Source organism: Coenobita brevimanus, chromosome 89, assembly GCF_032717465.1.
Source record: "Coenobita brevimanus isolate Jiangsu-jjx chromosome 89, ASM3271746v2, whole genome shotgun sequence".
Classification (NCBI taxonomy): Eukaryota; Metazoa; Arthropoda; class Malacostraca; order Decapoda; family Coenobitidae; genus Coenobita; species Coenobita brevimanus.
The window spans coordinates 29,458,464-29,482,640 of record NC_137042.1 but is presented as its reverse complement, the minus strand read 5'-3'; the positions used below and the strand labels follow the sequence as shown (position 1 = coordinate 29,482,640).

Below are 24,177 nucleotides of genomic sequence, written 5' to 3'. Positions count from 1 at the left end.
CTCTCTCTCTCTCTCTCTCTCTCACACACACACACACACACACACACACACACACACACACACACACACACACACGGAATACTGTAAAAGAAATTGCAAAACGAGTGAACTGACACGTAGAGAAAATTATGGAAAGAATGTGCTGAGGAGACTTAAAAAAAAAAAAAAAAAAAAAAAAAAAAAGTTTAATGAAAGGATGTGCCACCTGAAAGTGAGAAGAAGATGAAGAGAGTGTGAAGTGGCGGAGTAGAGTATTGTGTAATTTGGTTGTGAAAATGATGTGAAAGGGTTGTGTAAAAGGTGTGAAGAGCGAGTAATTTGTGAAGAATGTGTGGAGAGGTGAGGGGATGTAATAAGGGAATTCTGTCGGGGTTTTGGAAGAGGTGTAAAGTAGGTGTACGTGTAATGAGCCAGATGGATGTACAGAGAGGTTGAGGTGCGGTGTGGGTGTAGGGATGGTTTAATGTGTCAGATGGGTGTGTGGGTGAGTGTGGTGTGGTGTGGGTGTGAAAACAGTGTAATGTGATGTGGGTGTGCAGAGTGGGTATGTGGCTGAATGTGGTGTGGGTGTAGAGAGGGTGTGAAGAAGGTGTTTGCTGTGGGCGTTGGAGTGAGAATGCCAAGTGGGGACGGTAAAAGGTGAAGTGGGCGTAAAGCATCTTTAGGAAGTGTGTGAAGATAGTAGCTGAGGTGAAGTGCAGGTGATACGAGAGCGGAGAAATGCCAGGTGATGTAAGGAGAGGGAAGTGCTAAATAATGTGATCTCGGGAAAGTGCCATACGATGTGAAGAAAGAGAAAGGGCCAAAAATCATGTAAAGAGAGGGGAAGTGAAAGATCTAAGCAGGGTAGGTGCCAAATACTGTGAAACGGAAAGTGGCGAGATGGGAGGGTGTTAGCAAAAAGTACAGAACAGGAATGTAGAAGGAAGGAGAATGTGGAGAACAATGTTATGACAATGTAAAGAACCAGCTGTGATGACATGAGAAAAGGAGAATAACATCTATCTATCTATCTATCTATAGCCCGACGCCCTAATCCCGCAAAGGGTGGCCGCAGACAAAACGCCTCCAAGTCACTCTGTCACCCACCATTTGACTCTCCTCCCCCCAAGTCACCCCCCCCTCCCTCATATACCTCTCAACTCCATCCCTCCACCTCATCCTCGGTCTACCCCTCCCTCTCCCTCCCTCCACCTCACCTACATACACCCTCTTAGTCAGTCTTTCATCCTCCATTCTCTCCACATGTCCAAACCACCTCAGTGTATTTCTCCTAATGAATGAACATGGCCGTGATAAAGTGGGAAAGGAGAGAGAGAGGATAAAAGCAAGATGACAACATAACCTAGAAAACAACTAACTCAATATCTCAGGTAACGAGTGGCAGGTAAACGTGTTCTGTTAATGACTCATCCTCCTTTGTTGCCGAGTGTGTGGGAATGAGAGACCTTGCCAGTTTATTCACAATATGAGAGTTCACCCCAAAAAGTTATGGTTTATATGACCGTTTTCTCCATTCAGAAATACTTAGTGACACGCTTCCCTACCCACTCTTTCCCTTCTTTCCGCTGTTTCCTTTTGTTCCCTCTCCTTTCCCTTCATTCCTCGTCTTTCCCCTCTCTCCCCTTCCTTCCCATCTCCTTTCCCATCCCTTCCCCTTTCCATTCCATTCCCTTCTCCTCCCTTCTTCCCATCTTTCCCACTTCCCTCCCCTTCCCTCTTCCTCTCCCTCCCCTCATCTGTTCCCTCCTAATTTCTTCTCCCTTCCCTTTTCCTTTCCCTCCTCTCTTCCCTTCCCTCTCCTCCTTCCATGTTACAACTGAGTATTTAGGATGGAGAGACGGCAGGTATAGGTCAAAGTAAAGTAAGGTAAAGTCGAGATGATTATGCTGGCGGAGCGTAGCGTAAGTGCAGGTCGAGAATCAATCCAGGTCCTCACTGAAAATCCCCGTAACTGACAGACCATTTTGGCGAGGGATAGAGAAGGATAGAGGGAGATAGGACCCGTCGAGGCGAACCCATCATCCCCCACAGAGAGAGAGAGAGAGAGAGAGAGAGAGAGAGAGAGAGGCAGGACCGTGGGACATACAGGAGGGTGTAACAGAGAGAGGCCATGTTTATTCATGTGTTGGTTAGAGAGAAGGATGGGATGTGGGATGGAAGTTTGTGTTGGGGAGTGAGAGTGGGAAGGATTGTGAGAGGGACGATGAGCAATTTATGTAAGAGAGGAAATAGATAGATAATGGATGGATAGATAGATAGATACTGTAGATACAGAATGAATGAACTATGTATGAAAGAGCTATGTGGGTAGAGTATGAATAGAGAACTGTGTGTAATATGGCTAAGAGATTACAGGTTTGCAAGCTGACATAGAGATAGAGGGATGTAGAGTGAGCAGGGATGACAGACAAACGGGCAGACATTCAAAGGATAGAGAGATGTTGGTTGGGCTTATATACATATAGATTGGGAAGTGTGTGTGTGTGTGTGTGTTCCATAGAAACTGGGATACACTCAGATGGCTAGGCAAGTCTCTATGTGTATTGTTGTCAGTACACCCAATGTTTAGAAAGTACCAGCTGTATGCGTAAAAGTGATACTGAAAAGCCATTCGCCGTTTGTCAGCTTTTATTTACTGTCTTTATGAAGCAACCGTGAAGTTTTTGTAACTGTAAAGGTGTAGAGGTGTTTTGAGTGGCAATGGTTTCTTTGGGAAGAAGTTGCACTCTTGAGAAACAGAAGATAAGATTATTATTATTATTATTATTATTATTATTATTATTATTATTATTATTAACCTGCATGCCACGTTACAAAGTGTATTCAGCCACAAGGTACCGAATGTAAACAATTTATTCCCATCAAGAGATTTCACAACGTGCTGTCAGTGTTTGGATGATATACAGCTCCGAGAACATTTAAATAGGGCATAGCATACCCCCTGTGTTATAAGTCAGATAAATATACCTCGTGTTCTGTATCTGATAAGTATAACCCCGTGTTTTGTATCAGATTAAGGAAACTGTAGGATTTTTCACCTCATATGAAGTTACCCTCATTCACTTATTACCTTATTCATCACTTAGGCCACAGGGAACAGTGCTTTAATATTCCCATCTGGCTCTACCCCACACATGACGCCAACTTCGACAACTCTCCTCAAGATGCCGCCACCGTGACAGCTTGAGATTCGAGTCCCGTCAAACTCAAGAAGACCCTGTTTCAAATTAATCCTGAGAGTTGTGTCAGCCGGCCTGGCATTGAAGGAAGTGGTGTCAGACTAGAGGAAGTGGTGTCAGACTGGAGGAAGTGGTGTCAGATTGGAGGAAATGGTGTTAGATTGGAGGAAATATTGTCAGATTGGAGGAAGTGGTGTCAGATGGTTTTGGAGGCAGTGGTGTCAGACTGGATGGTGAATGGCGTGGTGTCAGGTATCAGGTGTCAGGTGAAGAGGTGTCAAGGTGGAGGGAAACTTATAAGACATCTTGCCTCATAGAGAATCCGTCGCCGGGGAGTTACGACATCTGAAGGCGGGCAGTGAGATGAAAAAAGTTTGTCCCAGAATATTAAAGTCCTGTGTAGGCTCTGAAGAATTTTTGGTTATATAAAACCACCAGGTGAGTCAGTCAGTCACCTGTCCCTAATCAAGACAGTATTTTAAGTGTCTAAGAATACGGAACTGTAGCCCTGAGCACCTACTGAATACCTTACAAGAGATGAGAAGGCTGTTGATTCTGTTTTGAGAGAGAGAGAGAGAGAGAGAGAGAGCAGTCATGTAGTAGGGATAAACGATAATAACCTATCACTGAGAAATTGAGCTCTACCCACGCTCCCAGCAGCAACACAATGCGACTGGGGTAGGGGAAGGAGGGTGAAGGGTGGGCGGTATAGACTATAGAGTGAGTGGTATTGAGTGTGTGGTATAGAGTGTGTGGTGTACAGTGGGCAAGACTCTATCCTGTGGGGGCCTATCGCTGTGGAGATGGGATAGTTGTTTCAGTGGGTAGGCAGATCACAGCAGGGTTTATGGGGTTACACACAGAGGCTCCCACTTCACACACCTCCCTCTCACTTGGCGATTGTGGGGAAACTAATATTTTTTTTTTTCCTCGCTTGCGGTTTGGGTGGGGTATCTGACAGGAAAAAAAATCCATTAAAAAAAAATTCTCTCTCTCTCTCTCTCTCTCTCTCTCTCTCTCTCTCTCTCTCTCTCTCTCTCTCTCTCTCTCTCTCTCTCTCTCTCTTTACGTATGGCTTCTCCCTGTTGAAGAATATCGTTTGTGGTTATAGAAAAAAAGGAAAAGGAAAATAATATATCTAAGTTCGGATATGGCAGTCGAAAAGTTACACACACACACACACACACACACACACACACACACACACACACACACACACACACACACACACACACCAGCGCTCTCTTCTGCACGCCCACATTAATGCAAAAATAATGGCATTACTTAAGATATTATCATTATGAAAAGAAGATTAGCGTTCCAGGAAGCAAGAAAAAAGAAAAGAAAAGAAAGTGGGGGGAATAATACGCGAGAAATTTTGAGTGAGAGGCGTAGAAGACGAGAAAAAATAGGAAAAAAATAAAATAATGTGAACGAGAAATGTGGAAAAACTGACCGTGAAATTAAACAATGGGGTCGATTTATTTATCCATTAATCCATTTATTTATTTATTTATTTACTAATTTTTGCCACTTTTAGTTTTGATTTTTCTTCCTCAAAATCTCCAGGCGATTTTTCCCTCTCTGTTCTAGCTGACTCCTGACGATTATATTCACTTTGGGATTAATCTCACTTTTTGTCGGGGTTGGCAGACGGGCAAGCAGAGAGAGAGAGAGAGAGAGAGAGAATCAACAGGTGAAACAGAGCGAAATTTGACGAACTAGGTGAGGCGGAGCGAAAGGAAATGAAACAGTGAAATGAAATACTGTAGGCGTTTTAAAGAGAAGGGAAATGAAACAGAGTGAACTGGAATTAAAAAGAAAGGTAACGCACCGTCAAGTGAACAAAAAAGAATTATACAAAACGGGATAAAAAAAAAAAAAAAAAAAAGGTGAGAAACAGACGAAATGAACTGGGAAAGGACAGGAAATAAAGTGATGCAGAGCGAAGTGAGGTGACATAAGACGAAAAGGAATGAAGTTGGTGAAACAACGAAAGTGAAAGAAAATACAAGGGTGATCCGGAGTGAAATTGAAATGAAGAGAAAGTGGACGAAATTAAATGAAAAACTATCACCCCATCCTTTATTCAATAGTATTAAACTCACAAATTTTCTATATGGTCCTGTAATTAGTTTTTTTTTCTTTCTTTTAAGGTAGACAGGTGTTGTTATCTGTCTTTCACCTTCAGTAGCATAGGTGACTACAAGACAATAAAGGCAGAAAGAAAATACACAAATGGTAAAGGAAAGGAAGGACAGAGCAAAGGCGAAGACAGGAACAAAAGTACAATAAACAGAAAAGAGACAAAACAAAAGAAGGCAGAAAGAGAGAGGATGAAATTAGCAAAGGTGAAGCTGGGGGAGGAAATGAAAAAAAAAAAAAAGAATAGAAAATGAAAGAAAACCAAGGAATTGAGAGAAAGAAGAGGACAGCCAAAGAGAGAGAGAGAGAGAGAGAGAGAGAGAGAGAGAGAGTCAAAAGATGTAAAAATAATAAAATAATTGTTGATGCTCCACAAGCAAGACGCATCAGCCGGCTCGCAGGAAAATCACGGAAATCAGCTTAAGTTCTCTATTATTCTAAGGCTTCAGGCTGCACAGAGGCACAAGCCCTTTCTCTGTGGGTTCTGTTTAGTTCCATGCCTCAGGGGGACGAAGAACTTGGGCTTTTGTCTGTGCTGCAACTCTCTCGGAATATGAAGATGTGTAAAGGTTGAAGTATTCGAGAGAGAGAGAGAGAGAGAGAGAGAGAGCAAAAATACGGCACCTCCACAAAAGAGCAATACCATGGACGACTGACACAGACACCTGGTATTAATTGCCCGCATTGAAGGCAGGTAAATACAGGTGTGTGGACAAAGCACTCGGGGTCTAGGTGGGAAAAGTGAGTGGGGCAATTAAGAGAAAGAGAGAGAGGGAGGGAGTGGGACAAACAAACAAACAAACAGACAGACAGGCATATAAAAGGCAAGCGCACACAGAATGATAACAATACATAAATGGATGCACGTAGATACACACACACACACACACACACACACACACACACACACACACACACAGTAAATTAATTCCGCCGTTCCTGTAATCCCTCGCATTTTTTTTTAATGCCACTGACATACGATAAAAAAAAAAATAACAAGAAATTTAAATATCCGGGAGAGTTTAGAATATAAGAGGAATTGTTACCTCCACGTTGTGTCACTCCATCTCCTTTAGTTGCTTAGTCACTCCTTCCGGGGTGTTGAGTGCCTAGATAGATAGATAGATGGATAGATAGATGGATTGATAGATGGATAGATAGAAACACTGATTTGTCCTTCCAGTTTGTCCTGTTGCCTAGTTTTTGAGGTCATTAGGGAAGATGGTGTAACTGGGAGAGAGAGAGAGAGAGAGAGGTGATCAGTCAGTGCCATAGTCTTTTTCATTAAATGTATAACCCAACCACCTCATGTATGGCATTGGAAAAGAAATACGATATTCATGATGATGATGATGATGAGAATGATGATGATAGTAAAGATGTTAGTGATGCTGAAGAATATGATGATGATATTTGAGGGTTGATTTGACTAGTAACCAAGGAGACGCATTCCTACCTCAAAATTAAGTATTCAAGTGGTAGGAGTGACCCAGTTCCTTCAGGTGAAAATAAGGCAGGTATAACAATCACCTGAGCGCTAATTACCTCGACTAATTAACCTGCTACGAGAGGTATCCTTGAGGTGTTTATAAATACCTGGGGGAAGCCGGAGTCATTAAATAAAAGTTATTTCGTCCTTACACAACAACAATAATAATAATAATAATAATAATAATAAACGTTACCATTCTCAACAGATTACTTCTCTCACCTCGCTTCGTCAGTGTACAGTAAGCCTCTCTCTCTCTCTCTCTCTCTCTCTCTCTCTCTCTCTCTCACACACACACACACACACACACACACACACACACACACACACACACACACACACACACTCACACGGTCAAGGAGTTATATAAATTAATTCCCAGTAAATCAGAGTCATATTTTTTTGTACGTCAGAGACACTTGTATAACATTGTCCTTGGGGCTGAGAGAGAGAGAGAGAGAGAGGTATGAAGAAGAGGAGAAGGAGGAGGAGGGAAAGGAAGAGGAAGAAGTGGATGAGAAGGGAGATAAAAGAGGAACAGGTTAAGGTGGAGAGGATGGTTGAGCTTCACATCGCCGGGAGAGAATTAATGAACTGTGAAAGGCGGAAGAGAAAAAAATTGATGAAGAAAGACAACAGTTTACTTAGCGAGAGTGAGATGTGAAAATTGAGTGAATTAAATATTAAGGAGAGAATTTTTAACCCATTTCTTAAGACATTTCTCCCAAGAGTTGAAAAAATCTTGAGACGTCAGCAGGAAGAAAATAAAAAAAGATAATCACAGGGGAAAAGATGATGAAATTCGTGTCCCTTTCCCTGCGATTGTGCTGGAGAGGAGCGCCTTCGTGTGGTGGCACTGATATAACTGGGCTGTGGAACTGCCTGGTTATGCAAACGTCCCTCAACTCCTTCCCTATCCCTCCCCCAAAAAAGGAAAATGGTAGACAGATAGAGGAAGAGAGCTTATGCCTCAAAAAAAATATAAACAGCAACATTTAATAATAATAATAATGATAATAATAATAATAATAATAATATCCTTTGGTGGTAGCAAGAAAATATTAAAAAGACATTACCGTGAGAGAGAGAGAGAAGGGGGGGGTACCCTATCAAGACTTTGAAGACTTAAAACTCAAGCCTAAAATAGAGGACCAGCAGTGAAAAACGGAGACTGGTTAAAAAAAAAAAAAAAAAAAAAAAAGTTCAGAGTCATGATATAATTAGGGAACTTTTATGCGTTGCCAGATTTGAAAAAATAAAAACTGAAAAATGAGGAACTTCAGAAAAATCGTAATTAACACGAGAAATAATTTGTTGGAAAGTTAGCCTGCAGACTGAGAATTTAACGTTTATTTATGTATATATTTATTTATTTATTTATGGATTATTTTATTTAATTTCCGAGAGACTAGATCTGGTGGCGTCCTATATTAAAATGATAGTACAGTCGTCATTAGAAATCCGGTCGCCTCTCCTCTCTCTCTCTCTCTCTCTCTCTCTCTCTGTGAACCTTGAAAATTACGCTTCTGAAAAATGACGCTGATAACAGTGATACTAGGAAAAAAAAAAAATCAGTGTCACCCATTTTATTTTCGAAATCCATCGAGAGAAAAGATGGAGATGACGGCACGACTTTTGACGTCCACTGTAGCTTCAGATATTCCTTTATTTATTTACTTATTAATCTTTATTTTTATTCGTTTATTTGCTTTTTTGTTTATAAGTGAAAATTTTCTGCACGGAAGAAGTTTGATTTCCATATAGCCCGTCAGTACGAGAGGCCTTTCCTAGTCTGAAAAATTAATAAATATAATAAAAATAATCAGTGTATTAATAAATTAACAGGTCCTTGGGCTGAAGTGATTGGCTATTTAGGGGAGGAAGATGACAAGAAAAATAAATGGTTATAAAAAAGACAAAATTAACCCTTCAGTACAATTATTTTTCTATATCATGCAACGGGAGACGATTAGATTCATTTTCTGTAGAGTCACCTGAATACAGCACTACATTGAGTGAGTGGATGGTAGGCGCCCCAACATATCACCAGAAAAATTGAGAATAGAAAAATATCTCAATGAAAAAGTTAAAAAAGATTCCTTAGACGAAAATTTAATAAAGCTGAGGCATGGTCAAGGGAGAGTATGTAAATTTGGGGGAAGAGAATATATATTAAATTATAAGTAAATTTTGTACTCCGGCTTCTGAGCATGACCAAAGTTTTATCCACTGAGGCTATCCGAATTTTTCTTGATTTTGCCCTTTTCAACTTTCATTCTTTCTTTCTTTCTCTCTCTCTTCTTTCTGTAACGGGGTGTTCTTGTATAACGGGATGTTCTTATTGTTCTGCTTCTGTTCCGACCTACGCGATAAGACAGATTGCGTCACTCGTCCTAGTTCCAGGTAAGGTGTGAACGCTTCCACAGGTGTTAAGAGGAGCACTTAGTCTGAGGAGGAGCCGTGAATGTCAGAGACCCACTTTACTCGGCACTCTCTTGTTAGTTTCTCTCTCTCTCTCTCTCTCTCTCTCTCTCTCTCTCTCTCTCTCTCTCATGTTCTTGGGAGGTGGGATTACGATATTAGTTAACGAATTTTATGTCTGTTCGTAAGCAGATTTTTCCATCGCAGTCCCATCAAAAACGAATCCATTTACCTTGCGTAACAAATTTTAAGAATATTTCGTAAAAGCTTCATAAATATACCTCCTTTAAGATGAGCGATATTATTTTCCGCAGCTGTGCAACTGAGATATTGTTATTATTATTATTATTATTATTATTATTATTATTATTATTATTATTACTATTATTATTGACGCTTTATTTTTATTTACGTTTTTCTTTTTTTTGACGCTCAAGACGTCTGATGATGTAGCTCCGTTGACAAAATTCTGGTTAACGGGAAAGGCTTTGCAATACCTTTCTCTTAGTGATTCATTGTATTGTTGAATCATAGAAAAGAAATAATAATAATAATAATAATGATAGTAATAATATCAATAAAAGCAAGAACAACGGCAACAACAATAACAACACAGACACAGGTATGACATAATGACGAGTAATTAAGGGGTCAGCAAGCACACCTGTCAGCACACCTGTCCCTCACCCCGCACCCTCCCTCTTCTCCCATGCGACTCTCCACTTAGTTATGCCGGCGTGGGCGAAACATGGGCCAGCGTGGTGTGATGTGGTGTGCTGTGCCACGTGTCAGGCCGAGGGGAGGGGCAAGTGGTGAGGCAGGGAGTGGAAGGGAGGGTTGGGGAGGAGGGGGAGATAGGAGGAAGTTAGAAGGTGTAAAGGGTTGGGAGTGGGGAAGGGTTGGAAGATGAGAAGGGAGTCGGGGAGATATGTGGTGGGAAGAGAAGGGGGTGGAGAAGTAGTGGAGAGAGAGAGAGAGAGAGAGAGAGAGAGAGAGAGAGAGAGAGAGAGGGAGGGAGGGAGGAGTGGAAGATAGGAAGGATAGGGAGTGAAGGAAAATGGATGGTGGGGGAGAGAGGGAGTGAGAGAGAAGTGGATGGTGAGAGAGGGGAGTTATGGAGGGAGACGTAGTGAAACGTCTAGTGGGAGGGAGTGGGGGAGAAGGGCAGGGAGAGATGGGGAGGAATGAAAGATCTGAGGGAGGGAGTGAGGGACTGGTAGATGTGAGAGGGGAGGGTTGGCGGTGGAGGGAGAGGAGAAAGGGTGGCAGGAGGGGGAGGGTGTAGGAGGGGGATAGGAGGGCAAAGGAGAAACTGTGCCTTACTTATTTAATGGAAATCTATTGGGTAAAAATTCACAATGCATTTCCTTATTATTTTCCGTATTTTCAGAATCCATGAATGACCTCTTAATATCCCTGTCGACAGCTGAGAAACTTGACCTGATTTCAAGCGACTGATTTTCTTTATTTTATTCTTATTTCTTTTTCATCATGTATTACCATTAGTGACGTACGCAGGTTAGCATTCCGTAACTCCATTATCACACACACTCTCTCTCTCTCTCTCTCTCTCTCTCTCTCTCTCTTAGGTGTTTATTGGTTCTCCTCAAGGTGCGACAGGTGAACAAACCGCCCCTTAAGTGGAAAGAAGCAGAACAGTTAATCTCCACTCCACTCCTCCAAGACGCTTTTCTTTACGTGTTTGTGGTGCTGGAGAGGGACGCCTTCATGTGCTGGCACCGATATAACCGAGGGGCCCATCTGTCCGGATATATAAACGTCCCTCGCGTCCTTCTCTACCCCCGAAAGGAAGATGGTGGACTGCCGGTCTGCAGTCCACCGGGTTCACGCGTCAGATGAACCTGGGGCTACTACTACTACTACTACTACTGCTGCGACATGTGCTCTTCTTCCCTCTCCAGCTGATATTTTCATGACGCACTCGTCCTAAAGGCAAGTCTCCTTTTTCTATGCTAACATTTTTTTTCTTTTTCTTTCCACTCTTCCATTTCACAGTTTCACGTTCCTTTTCACTCAGGGCAATTGTATATCCCCAGTCTCTTTTGACATCATTTCCTTTCTTCATTTTTTTTTCATTTTTTACATCTCAGTTTTATATTTGTTTCCAGTAAATCCATCTGTGTTTCCCTGTCCTCATTTTATATCGTTTCTTTTCCAGTCTTCCTTCTCACAGTTTTTCTCCTTTCCAATCTTTTCCTTTCTTCCCACTCTTCGTCCTCACCATTCTGCATACTTTCCTCTTTTCCTTTCTTCCTTTCCTTCTCCAGTCCTCCTTCACACAGCGTCTCTTTCTTCTCATATCTTCCCCTTCCCCTCCACTCTTCCTCCTCGTCTCTGTTTCTTCGTCTTTGCGTTCTTTGTGTGTGTTTCCCCCTCTGGCTATCCCCTTGACGGATAACAACACACTCTTAACAACAGTCCTTTTTTGTCCCCTTCTCGCTCTTGTCATTATCCAGTATCTTCGTAAGCTGGACACTGATTTATTATTGTTTTCAGCTTGCTTTTCGTCCTTTCTCCTCCTGTTTCATCCCTCCTTCCCACCGTTTTAGCATCTTCTCTTCCCCTTTCTCTCCAAAATGTCGCCCTGATGCTCCTACCTCCTTTCCACTCCTTACTTGCTCTATTCATTTAGTATTTTCTGCGGCTGGACATCAATTCATTATTTTTTTCTGTCTGCCTTTTATCCCTCATCCTCATCATTTTATCTTTTCTCCTCTTCCCTTTCTTCTCCAAAGCTTCATCTTAATGCTTCTTCCTTCTTTCCACTCCTTCCTTGCTCTTCTCTTTATTTTGCTGTCTCCTGTAGGCCAGACTTCGATTCATTATTTTATTGAGTTTCAGTTTCATCCCTCCACCTCCTCCGTATCGTTTTAGCGTCTCTTCCTCTCTTCCCCATCTTTTCCAGAGTTTTACCCAATGCTTCTTCTCATGTCCACTCTTCCTTCACTTTGTCATCATCCACTGCCAAATGCATTATCGTGTTCCGCTTTCTTTTCATCCTTCCGCCTCAGTGTTTTGACTTCTTTTTTCCTCTCTTCCTCTAATTCTTTTTTCAGAGTTTCGTCTTAATGTGGGTACTTCCTGTCTGCCCCTCCCCTCTCCCCACCCCCCTCCGTTTCCACTTTTCCATCTCTGTGTCCGCTTTCCTTGTGTGTATATCTCTTCCTCTTACATCCCCTCCATTCAGTCCAGTGACGTAATTTTCTCATTCTTACTCCTTCCAGACGATTTTTTCAGGTTTGTGGAGATTTTTCGAGCTAGAGGGGTTAGACATAGCCTTACGCAACCCCTTCACTGCTACACATCCTTCTTAACTTCAGAAAAAATCGTCTGTTGGTCGCAAGAATAAATTACAAAGCCTTATCACAGGAGGGAAGAGGTTAAAACAACAGACTCTTAAAAAAAAAAAGATCTCTTTGTACCTCCCCCTTCCTCGTGTGATTATCCAACATCAGAAGGCTAGATCAGATTCATTTGTTCTCCCTCTCTCTCTCTCTCTCTCTCTCTCTCTCTCTCTCTCTCATATATATATATATTATTTATTTATTTCAAGAGAGAGAAAGAGAGAGAGAGAGACTGCCGACTTAAAAAAAAAAAACGAAAGAGAAATGAGGGCACTGGGACAAACAGAATTTTAAAAATCAGAACAATTGAGACAAAGAGATCAGACAATGAGAGGCAGAGGAAAAGATCAACAGTTTCAGAAGGGAAAGAACGAGAGTAAAGTTGTAGACAAGAGACGATGGTAAAAAGCTAGAAACGGGAAATACAGAAAGCAGGAGAAGAGAGAAGGTGACCGAGGTAAGACAGTGAGGTGGGGAGACAAAGATGAAGGGTGAGGAAACAAGAAACTAAAGATGAACAGAAACTAAGAACTAAAGGAAAAGTGAAAGAAAATAATAAGAAACAGAGAGAGAGAGAGATAATGGGTTTGAGAGAAAGCACACTGAGACAGGTAGACAGAGACAATAGGAGAGACAAAGACAAAAAGGCGGAAAGAGAGATAAGTGGAGAGATGGAGGGAACGAGACATGGAGGTGAAACAGGTAGACGGAGAGGAGACATACTGAGAGAGAGAGAGAGAGAGAGAGAAGATAGTGTGGGCAGGGTTGGTCGGTGGTGAGAGATGTGTGAAGCCTGACAGACACCAAAGGTCGCCTAATAAATCAAGTTTGCTGTGTTGCCAGGCCGAGATTCAGAGGTGGGGGAAGGGGAGGGAGTGAGGGAGGGGGCAGGGGGGATGGAGGGAGGGGGGAAAGAGGGAGTGAGGGAGAGGGGAAGGGGGATGTGAAGAAGGGGAAACGGCAAGTGAAGGAGGAGAGAGGGGAATGAAAGGAAGAGGAAAGGTAAATGAAACCGTTTAGAAAAGGAGAGTAGCAGAGTAGGAAGGGGGAGGAAAAGGGAGTGAAATGGGGTGAAGGAAGGGGAAGGGAGAAGAATGAAAGAAGGGGGAAGGATTCAAATATGTGGTGAAACTGTGGAAAGGGGTGGTGATAATGGTGATGTTATGATGGTGATGTGGTGAATAAGGAAAGGTGCGTGTAGGGAAAGGAGTATATTGCAGAAATGGTGACAATGGATATGAAGGAAGTGGAGGGTCCTTAGTATAACCAGGCAGCTCCACCCACCAGTCATTTAGATGCCACCACGTGAAGGCGGCCCTCTCGAGCACCCTATCAAGGAGTAGTGTGTTGAATGGAGTGTTAGGTGGCGAAATGGCCTCGAGAGAAAAGAGTTTAACATCACACACCATTTTTCATTATAATTTTTGTTCACGCATTATAAAAAGCAGTAAAAGAAATTAGTTTCATGGTGACATCGAGCGCTAAATATATTGTAGCGGTAATGACATGAAAGCCTATTACATTTCATTATTTCGTCCTTCAACATTTTTTCAGAGCTGCCTTTATATATATACAGAAATGCAGTGATGGGAATAGATAGATAGATAGGTACATAGATAGAAAGATAGACAGATAGATAAAATATTGCAATGATGGGGATATGAAAGCGGTTTGGTAGAACAATCGCGTAATAAATGAGATTTTTCTTTTACCTGGTGACAAAGGGCAGGTAAAAAGGCAGGTGAAGGAGGTTTTGTGTGTGTGTGTGTGTGTGTGTGTGTGTGTGTGTGTGTGTGTGTGTGTGTGTGTGTATGAGATTCACTGTGTGCGTATATAGACAAAGACAGTGGGAGGATGGAATTGGTATTGGCTGTTGTGTGTGTGTGTGTGTGTGTGTGTGTGTGTAGTCGACCCAAGCGTTCCCTGTTAGAATAAAAATGATATAGAAAACGTATATTGCCCAAAACCGCCATTATTCAAATACACGCTTCTTTCCAAAAACTATCTTCTCCTTAACTTCCCTTCTCTCTTCCTGTTATACTGCACTCCTCATTCTGATAACTCACTCCCAACAACAAAACAGCAGCAACATTTAAGCTAGATTTCTTGCATTGTGTGTGTGTGTGTGTGTGTGTGTGTGTGTGTGTGTGTGTGCAAAAGACGAAATGCTGAGAAGGATAAAATGATATCTACGAACGAGACACAGAAACGAGTTGTTGCCTGAGACTGAGTGGTAAAGAATATGGAAAAAGTGAGGATATTCGAGTACTTAGTGTTGTGAAGAAAAATGGTTCTGTGTAGGTAGGATAGAAGGAGAGAAGGCAGCAAGGAAGGAAGGATGATGACATGAAGGTAAGAACAGTGACAAGTTTGTAGGGGTGTCCATAGCATATGTCTGTGTTTGACTTATACATTAGGACGCCCTAAATTCCATTTTTTAAAAAATCACAATTTTCAGGATGAAGATGAAAGCCTGTAGGGAGACGGGGGAGGAAGGGAGGGGAAGGAGGGAGAGAGAGAGGGCAATTCAGGAAGGGGAGAAAGGAAGGGAAGAGTCGTGAAAGGGAGGGAAGAAGGGTAGGGGGAGGGGAGGAGGGTAAGATGCAAAGAGAGAGAGAGGAGAAGAAGCTTGAAAGTTGAACGAAGCGAGTAAGAGGATCAAAGGATGTGTATTACGTAGCAAGTGACTTAATACTCTCTCTCTCTCTCTCTCTCTCTCTCTCTCTCTCTCTCTCTCTCTCTCTCTCCTGTGGTGTGACAGTGTGAAGCGTAGCAGTTCCGACATTTTCCTAAGTTAAAATTTCATCGTAAAGTAGATTGAAAACAGCTTAGTGAATCCTTGTGTGGCTTCCTCATAACTTTTTCTTACGATGCGTGAAAATGTTCTTAAGATTTATCCTATTTAGTTTCGTGGCTCCTTGTGCGTTTTCCGATGTGCTGTGACGTTTCCTCGTACGCCAAACTCTTAAGGTAGAAAAAGTCCAGCCTAAGAAATTCGTAAGCTTCTTAGTGACTCCGGACTCCCAGAAGCGTAGGTCACCAGATACTTGCAAATTGGCTACACGAGAAAGTTATCCGTACCAGAAGTTGTCGGGATCCGGTCAGGGGCTTGAGGAGGCGTCGAGATGTGAGCCTTTCTTGTCGAACCTCTTGGTGTTTCCCTGATTTTCTCCCAGGTGTATTTTATTTGTTTAGTTCTCCGTCGATTTATGTAAAGCTTTCAAGACCACAAGCTCGTTGGATCAGAGGCTGGCAGAGTCTTGAAGGTGCCTGAGGAGTTGATCCTTTCTCGTCGAATTTCTTATCCCCAGTTTTTTCCCCGTCGAGTCATATTTTTTCCTTCACGTTTCCATCATCATGTTCAGAATTGTCTCAAGGTCTGTAGCCAGGATATCGCTAAATTTAAGACATTCTTCTCGAAATACCTGTTGTTTTTCTTCTGACCTGCTTTTTCTTTGTTTTTGCGCAAGTTATCTGGACCACAAGTTCTTAGGAGCAAAAGTTCTGAGTGTCTTTGGCTAAGCAGGTCGCCAGAGTTGTTACCCTTTGGCGTCGAATCTTTTGCTGTGTCTCTTACTTTCTCTCAGTCTCCGGTTTAATCCCTGTCCTTTTCCTTTGAGTTTTCTATTAGTTTGTGCAAAGTTATCAGTTCACAGGATTTCTAAGGTGTCGAGAGAGGTGAACTTGACTCGTCGACTTTCTTTTAGTCTCCGGTTTTCTCCACGGGGTTCATTCTCTGCACTCACTATTATTATTATTATTATTATTATTATTATTATTGTTGTTGTTGTTGTTGTATTTTTTCCACCAGTTTTTGCTTAGTTTTCAAGGTTTACAGGATTTCTAAAATGGCGAGAGAGATGGACTTGTTTCCCTTCGATTCTGGTGCTGCGTCTCTGATTTTCTTTCTGGCTTCAATTACGTAGACTCTATTTTCCTATTAAAATTTCTTCAGTTTATGTCACCTTGTAAGGACCAGAAATTCTCGAAAATGTTGCCAGATTCGAACCCTTCTCGCCTAATTTCTGCTTCTTCAATTTTTACCTCGACTTCGATCATGTATATTTTTTTTCCTTTTAGCTTTCCTTCAGTTTGTGCAAAGTTAACCAGACCAAAAGTTCCCAAGGCCTCAAGGAAGTCGCCAGAGTTAAGCTTTTCTCGTGGATCTTAATTATGTCTTTTAAGTTTTGTGTTCCATTTATAGTCATATATCAGATTTTTTTTTTTATTAACTATACCTTCCCAGTGTTAAATGTTCACTTTTCTTGATTTTCTTTGTGACTTTTGTTTTATATTTTTCTTCAGTTTCGCTTTTTATATTCCCACTTAATCCTTTCAGTACGATTTTTTTTTTTTTTTCACCCAGACAATCTTGATCCGGTTAGAAAAGACTCGTAAAGGTTAATCTTCTTTCCATTATCTATCTCGTTTGTCATACACACAGAGAAAATTAAACAAACATAATTCATCAGACTGACAGCCAGACAGATCCACATATACATACATACATACGTACAGACGAACAAACAAACAGAAAAACAGATGTAGACAATAAGAAACGCAGACAGAGATCCAGACGCAAAAAAAAAGTAAACAAACAGATATACAGGCAGACAGATGTAGAGCCAGACCAGAGTGAGGGGCGAGGCAGTGCATGTGGGAGGGAGGGAGCTGTCTGGAACACCGGGGAAAGCAAATTCTCTCGCCACTGACAAAATGCAACAGATTCGAGGAAGAGGGAGAAGTGGAAAATTGTGAAGGAAAAATACGCACGTGAGAGGACGTTGAAATCTGCGGTTAATATGATGCATCTGGGTACTGTGAACAAGACAGGGAAATAGCCGCACCCGTGAACAAGACAATGGACACCTCTGATAACCGCACCTCCCCCAACCTTATCGTCATCTCAATAGATCCCAGAAGTGTTCTTTGTCTTTGGATGCTTCCCTCAGACACACTAAGATGCACGCACCTCAGATGCACACCAAATACACCCTTAACCCCCACCCCCATAAGTGTAATGCTTAAAACTCTGCGGCTGCAAATTGCTTGATTTCATCCATCAAAAAGATGTAGTGTCAATGAGTGAGTGAGTGAGTGACACAGTAAGGGACACGCTGGATTTGGCCGTCCATTTGGATGCGGGTAAAACTGTGAAAAGAGAGATACGATACACTACATCTGCCACAAAGAGAAAATACATCCTGTTCGGGGAAGGGGTGAAAAGAAAAAAAAAATATGTGAAAAGGTGCATTTTTGTCACTAAAGACAATGGATCGCATTCGGGGAAGGGTAAAGAAAAAACTGAAAGCTGAAAAAGGAAAAAATCATCTAGTTCAGGGAAAGAAAAAGAAAAAGGAAATGAATACTGTGGTGAGATGCACATTTCACACCAAAGAAAATCAGTCATAGCATATCCAGGAAGAGTGGTAAGATGGAAATGGTAAAAAAAAAAAAAAATGAAAAAAAAAGTGCACCATGTTCAAGAAGGGGAAAATGGAACACAGTGTAGGGGAAAAATGCATTATTCACGGGAGAGAAAAAAAATATAATGGTGCATATACGAGAATAAAGGGTATGGGAAAAAAGAAAAAATGGAAAGAAAGATACGATGTGGTGTACAGTATATCTGACGCTGTATAAAAGGCATGAAATTACGAAAGGAGGGAAAAATGAACACAAGAAAGAGTGATAGATTTTTTTTTTAGCACAAATTAAAAAAATGGGAAAGGGGGGAAACCAGAAAAATAGTGAGAAGAAAGATGTATTGCCGACAGGTTAAATTGAGGTAAATTTCGAAAAAAGAGGGAGAAAAAAAGGAGTGAAAGAATAAATACAAGCCTTATATACATAAAAATGCATCATATTTGGAGGGAAAAACGAAAAAAAAAAAAATACGCATCTGACTTAGATTGAAAATGCATGAATTTCGGATCAGACGGGAACTGTGAAAATAGGTGAGGGGAAAAGTGATATTAGGTGAGGGGAGAAGTTGTGTATTCTTGACTGGTTTAAAATTGCAGGTTCTTACTGAGACATGCGTGGCTAAATTTTTCACAGGTCTGAGAGAGGCTAATACACTCATTATGATGATGATGATAAAAGAATGCATAAGGCAGAGGGAGAGGAAGGGGGAGAGAGAGCGATGAATGACAGAAAAGTGAAATGAAGGGCACTGAAAAAATATAAAAAGCGGAAATGAAAGAAACAGATCATGACACTGAAAGGGTTAGGCCTCCACAGTTAAGATCTCTAAACGTTGCATACTTTTGGTGATCATTTCCTTTTATTTTTTTTTTATTTTTATTTATTTTTTTTTTTACCGTCTGTTTTACTTCCCTTATTTTTTCCCTTTTTCTTGTCTTTATTTATTTATTTTTTTTTTGAAACTTTTTTTTCTCATTTTACTTGTATTATCGTTAGCTTTGTCCTTTGTATCTCACTTTTTTCTTAGTCTTCTTTCTTCTCTCGTTATTTATTTTTCTGTCCCTTTCTTTTGCTTTTATTTTTTACTTTCTCATTTCTACAATCTTCATCTTTTTTTTTCTTCCCCATTCTCCCATTATTTTTTTTCCTTCTTTTTTTCATTTTACTTTCATATAATTTTTTCCTGTTGTTTATTACTTCTGTTGTTTTTTCCTCTCCTCTCATCCCATATCCCTCCTCCTTATTTCCCTCTCGCTTTGTCCTCTCCTCTTCTCTTCTCTCCATTTCTCTCATTTCTCTTCCTTTCCTTTCCTGTCCTTTCGTCCTCTTGCCACTCTCTCCTTTCCTCTCCTCTCCTTCTTGGCGTCCTTTCCTTCTTGTATCCCACATTCTTCCTCGCTTCCCGTCTGCTTCTCTTTCACTCATCTTTTCTCTCTCTCTCTCTCTCTCTCTCTCTCTCTCTCTCTCTCTCTCTCTCTCTCTCTCCCCCTAACCTTTCACTTCTATCCCCACCTTACCTTTCTTTTCATACCTTTCCTTCTCACTCCACTCCTCTCCTTTCTTCTCCCTCTCTCATCCTCTCTTCTCCCACTCTCATCCTCTCGTCTCCCGCTCTCTTCCTCTCTTCTCACACTCTCTTCCCCGCTTCTCTCTCACTTTTTCCTCTCTTTCCTCACACCTCCTCTAGGTCATTGCCTTCAACGCACCTTCTCATTCCCTTCCCTCCCCTTTAGTTCTCTGCCTCCACCTCCTCACCCGTTTTGTTATTCTTTACCATTTTCACATTTCTCTTTCTATCGTCCACTTTCCCCCCCTCTTCCCTCCCTTCCTCTCTTCCTCTCCCCACATCCTCTCCCTTTTTCAATCTCAGTCTCTTAATATTCCATCTTTTTCTGCTACGTTTGTATTAATATCCAATTATTTTTTACTCTCTCTCTCTCTCTCTCTTTCTCTCTCTCTCTCTCTCTCTCTCTCTCTCTCTCTCTTATTCCTCAGGCCTTTTCATCTTCTCTCCCCTCTCCACCCTCTTCTCTCAGTTTCACGCATTCCATCATTTCACAGAGAACATTAATGGGGCAAAGCAGGAGAGAGAGAGAGAGAGAGAGAGTACTAAATAAATGAATAATAGTGATAGTAATAATAAGAAGAAGGAAAAAAAAAAGAAGGGAAAGAAAACGTGAGTACAAATGTGGAAAAAGGAATGAGCGAGAGGAAAGAACGTAAGAGGAAGGGATGGGAAGGTAGAGTGGAAGAGGGAGAAGCAGCGGGAGTGAAGAGAGTAACAAGAAAGAAAGAAAGGTAAAGAAAATAGTAGACATTAAAGACACACGCAAAACACAGACCACAACATCCACTCTCTCCTTCAGGCAGATCAAAATAACAGCAACACACACACACATGCCATCAAAACAATTCAGGACAACACCAACACACACCATGCCTTCAAAACAAATCAAACACCAACACACACCATGCCTTTGTTGTAACTCTCTCCCTCACAGCACCACCAGACCATGTACATACTCCCACATCGTTCATATATATAACTCTCTCTCCATTCTGCAACAAAAGGGGGCGCGGTGTCTCCATAATAACAGGTGTATTGTCGCGGAAGTGGGCTGCTTTTCTGTACAGGTGATCGTAGTAAGGGTGAAATAGGGATGTTTGAGCGTTTGGAAGGATGTAGGGGGAATGTGTTGTAGTTTCCTGGATCATAGGAGTTGTAGTAGTAATAGTAGTAGTAGGAGGAAGAGGAGGAGTACGGTAGTAATAGTGTGATGGTGGTGGTAATAGTGGTAGTAGTAGTAGTAGTAGTAGTAGTTTTCGTTGTGTGGTGATGGTGGTGGTGGTAATAATAATAGAAGTAGTAGTAGTAGTAGTAGCCCTAGGTTCATCTGAAACGTGAACCCGGTGGACTGCAGGCTTAAGTTATCCTCCTCTTGCAGTTCTCCTTCCTCCTCCTCCTCCAGTTTTTCTTTCCCTTGTGTTTCCTACGGTATTTTTTTTCCCTCCAGTTCTGTTATTTCTCCACCTCCTACTCCTCCTCTATTACATTTTTCTTCCTCTCTCCAAACACTCCATCCTCAATCATTCCCTCCCCTCGTCACTCAGGCCATTACTCTCTCTCTCTCTCTCTCTCTCTCTCTCTCTCTCTCTCTCTCTCTCTCTCTCTCTCTCTCTCTCTCTCATATGCAAACACCCAGTTCCCTGTCAAGTATTTTTCCCTCGAGTATTGCATCATCTCTTATTTACCTCTGTTCTTTACCATGCTGCCTCCTCTCTGTCTGTCTGTCTGTCTCTCTCTCTCTCTCTCTCTCTCTCTCTCTCTCTCTCTCTCTCTCTCTCTCTCTCTCTCTACGTGTGTGTGTGTGTGTGTGTTTTTTTTTTCTCATTAATATATACTTTCCTTCAATCATCACGGTCTCTTTCCCTTCCCTCTCTTTTTTCACTCCACCCTCTATTTTCCTTCTCTCCCTCATCCTCTCCCTGTTTCCTCATGTCTCCCTGTTTCCTTCTATATCCTCCTTCCTTCGTCATCTCTCCCTCTTCCCATATTTCCCATTCTCCCTCCCTCTCTCCATCATCTTTCCCTCTCCCCGGATTTCACTTTCTTCCTTCCCAGTCAACCTCCCTCCTTATCTCCCCTTCCCTCTCCTTCCCCCTCTCCTCTCTCTCCACCCCCTTTTCTCTCCCTCTTACCCAAGCTTTCCCCTACCTCTTACACCCTCCTCCCCTCCCCATCCTCATCGCTCTCTTCCTCTCACCCTATCATCCTCAACCCCTCACCTCACCTCCCCCCTCTCCCTCATCCACCCCTCCCAGTCTTTCTCTCCTCCCATCAGCATCCCTCTGTCTCTCATTTCTCTCTCCCCTCCTATCCCTTCCCCCCCCGAAAATAAAAATAAAAATAAGCTCCGTGAATTAACAACGACAGTGGACCTGTAACATGGCAGTCCTGCTTCTCCTTAATTTTCGCTGATTATTTCGACCACATTTTTTAGTTTTATGGTCATGTCACACAAATAAAAAAAAAAAGACTAATTTGGCCCACTCAGCCGTATAGATTTTTTTTAATAATGCGGTCACCAGACGATTTTTATCAGCTGTTACATTGGGCTTTATTGGTGACGGGGTTAAGTAAAGTTTTATGCAGTTTTTCCAGTTAAGAATAAAGAGGTAAATAAGTAAATAAGTAAATAAATAAATCGTCTTTGTAGCTGAATAAAATCGTCAATAGAAGGCATGAAAAGTAAAGTTAGTTTTGTTGCTGTTATTTTATTCTTTTTTGTTATTTTTATTATTTATTTGAGTATATTAACATAGGCTTCTTTACTTATTTCGCCTTTTTTTTCCAGTTTCCAATTTTTTGGTTTCTTATCTCCTGTTCCTCTTCTGTCTTTGGGTCATTTGTCGCCCTTCATCCATCTCTCTCTCTCTCTCTCTCTCTCTCTCTCTCTCTCTCTCTCTCTCTCTCTCTCTCTCTCTCTCTCTCTCCTCTTCACCCAGCAGATACATGGCAAAAGGGGGAACTGTGAAATATGGTTGTGGGTGCAGGGAATGAACCGTGTGTGTGTGTGTGTGTGTGTGTGTGTGTGTTCTGAAAATTACTATAGTCTGTTTATTTTCACCTGAGGGAACTGTGCCACTCCAAAATAATTGAATAGTAAGTCGTAGATGCAAAGAATTCGATGAGCCCCAGTTATGGCGTAGCAGGGAGTCTCCTTGGTTACTATTCCGATCGATCTTTGTCTAATAAAAATAAATGCGCTGTAAAGGGTAACATTAGTGGGAGAAAAACACATGAAATAAGTTTATAATATGGCGTCTTTTTAGGTGTGATAGTATTTCTAGGAGCAAAACTGTCCGTCTGTCTCTCACTTATGATTTTCGGAAACGAGGTGCTTATCTCCTGTAGCCTTTGACGGATTTAGCGAAGCCACACACCCTCTCACACCACGCCATACTAAATCACCTCCCCCACACCACACCACACCACACCAAGGGAAGTCACCGAAAGGCCCAGAATCTCCCGCATCTCATACTTTTGCACATGCTGGTATTGTATTCTTTCTCCCTCCTCTTCTTCCTCTTCCCCTGTCCTCTGTCTGTCTTTCCCTTCCTCTACTCTCTTGTTTCTCTCTTCTCTTTTCTCTCCACTTCTCCCTCTATCCCTCTCTTCTGTTGTCCTCTCCTCTCCTCCTCCCTACATCCCTTCTTTAGCTGGCATCAGCCTAATTCTTTTTGCAGTTTCTATCGCATCTCCTCTTTCTTTCACCTCCTTCTTCTCCTTTTCTTTCCCTTCTCCTGTCTTCTCTTCTCTTTTACTCTCCTCGCTCTCTTTACATCTCCCCTTTTAACCACAACATAACTCACTCGGAACTTTCCATTTTCTCCTGTGCTTTCCTGTTTTTCTCATTCCCATGTCTTCTGTCTTCTTTACTCTTGTTTCCTTTCCTCTGCCGTGTCTCCACATTTCTTTTTTCCTTTACTCTTCTTTTTTTTTTTTTTTACTCTCTATATCTCTAACCAGCAACAGTGTCACTCAGTCTGCAGGTCCTATTCTTTCCCATCCCCTCCTTTCCTGTTCTCTCCTATTTTCTCCCTTCCACTTCCTCTTTCCTCTTTCCCTTCCTACATCTCCTCTTTTGTCAGCATCAACGTAATTCACTTGAAGCCTCCCATCCTCTTTCCTCCCTTCCATTCTTTCCTGTCTTTCCTCTGCATCCTGTTTACCATCTCTTCGTTTTTCCGCTTCCTCTCTTTGTCTCCTCTTTTCCTCCCTCCATCTCTCTTTCTTTACTCTCCCTCCTATATCTTCTATCCCTCTCTGTCTCCTCGTTCACTCTCCTCTTTTCCTCCCTCTGTTTCCCCTCCTTTACTCTCCCTTCTGCTTAATCTCCTCTTTATCCAATAGTCATATAATTCATCGGACACCCCCGCCCTTTCCTCTCAGATCTCCAGCAACCTACAGAGACGAACAGGTGGGCTGAAACAAATGATGGTGGGGATCAGGTGCCGTGAGAGAGAGAGAGAGAGAGAGAGAGAGAGAGAGAGAAAGGGGGGGGGTAAGGTTCTGCGCAGGAAAGGAAAAATAATAACCACAATATGAGAGGGAAATAAAAGTCTAGAAGTGCAAGAATGGCACATA

General features: G+C 41.9%; 1 protein-coding gene across 1 annotated transcript in view; it reads right to left on the bottom strand.

The window, feature by feature from the left end:
* The window catches only part of LOC145411360 (ras-related protein Rap-2a-like), a 77,973-nt gene that overhangs the window by 49,347 nt on the left and 4,449 nt on the right, over window positions 1-24,177 (bottom strand). The window lies entirely within an intron of this gene.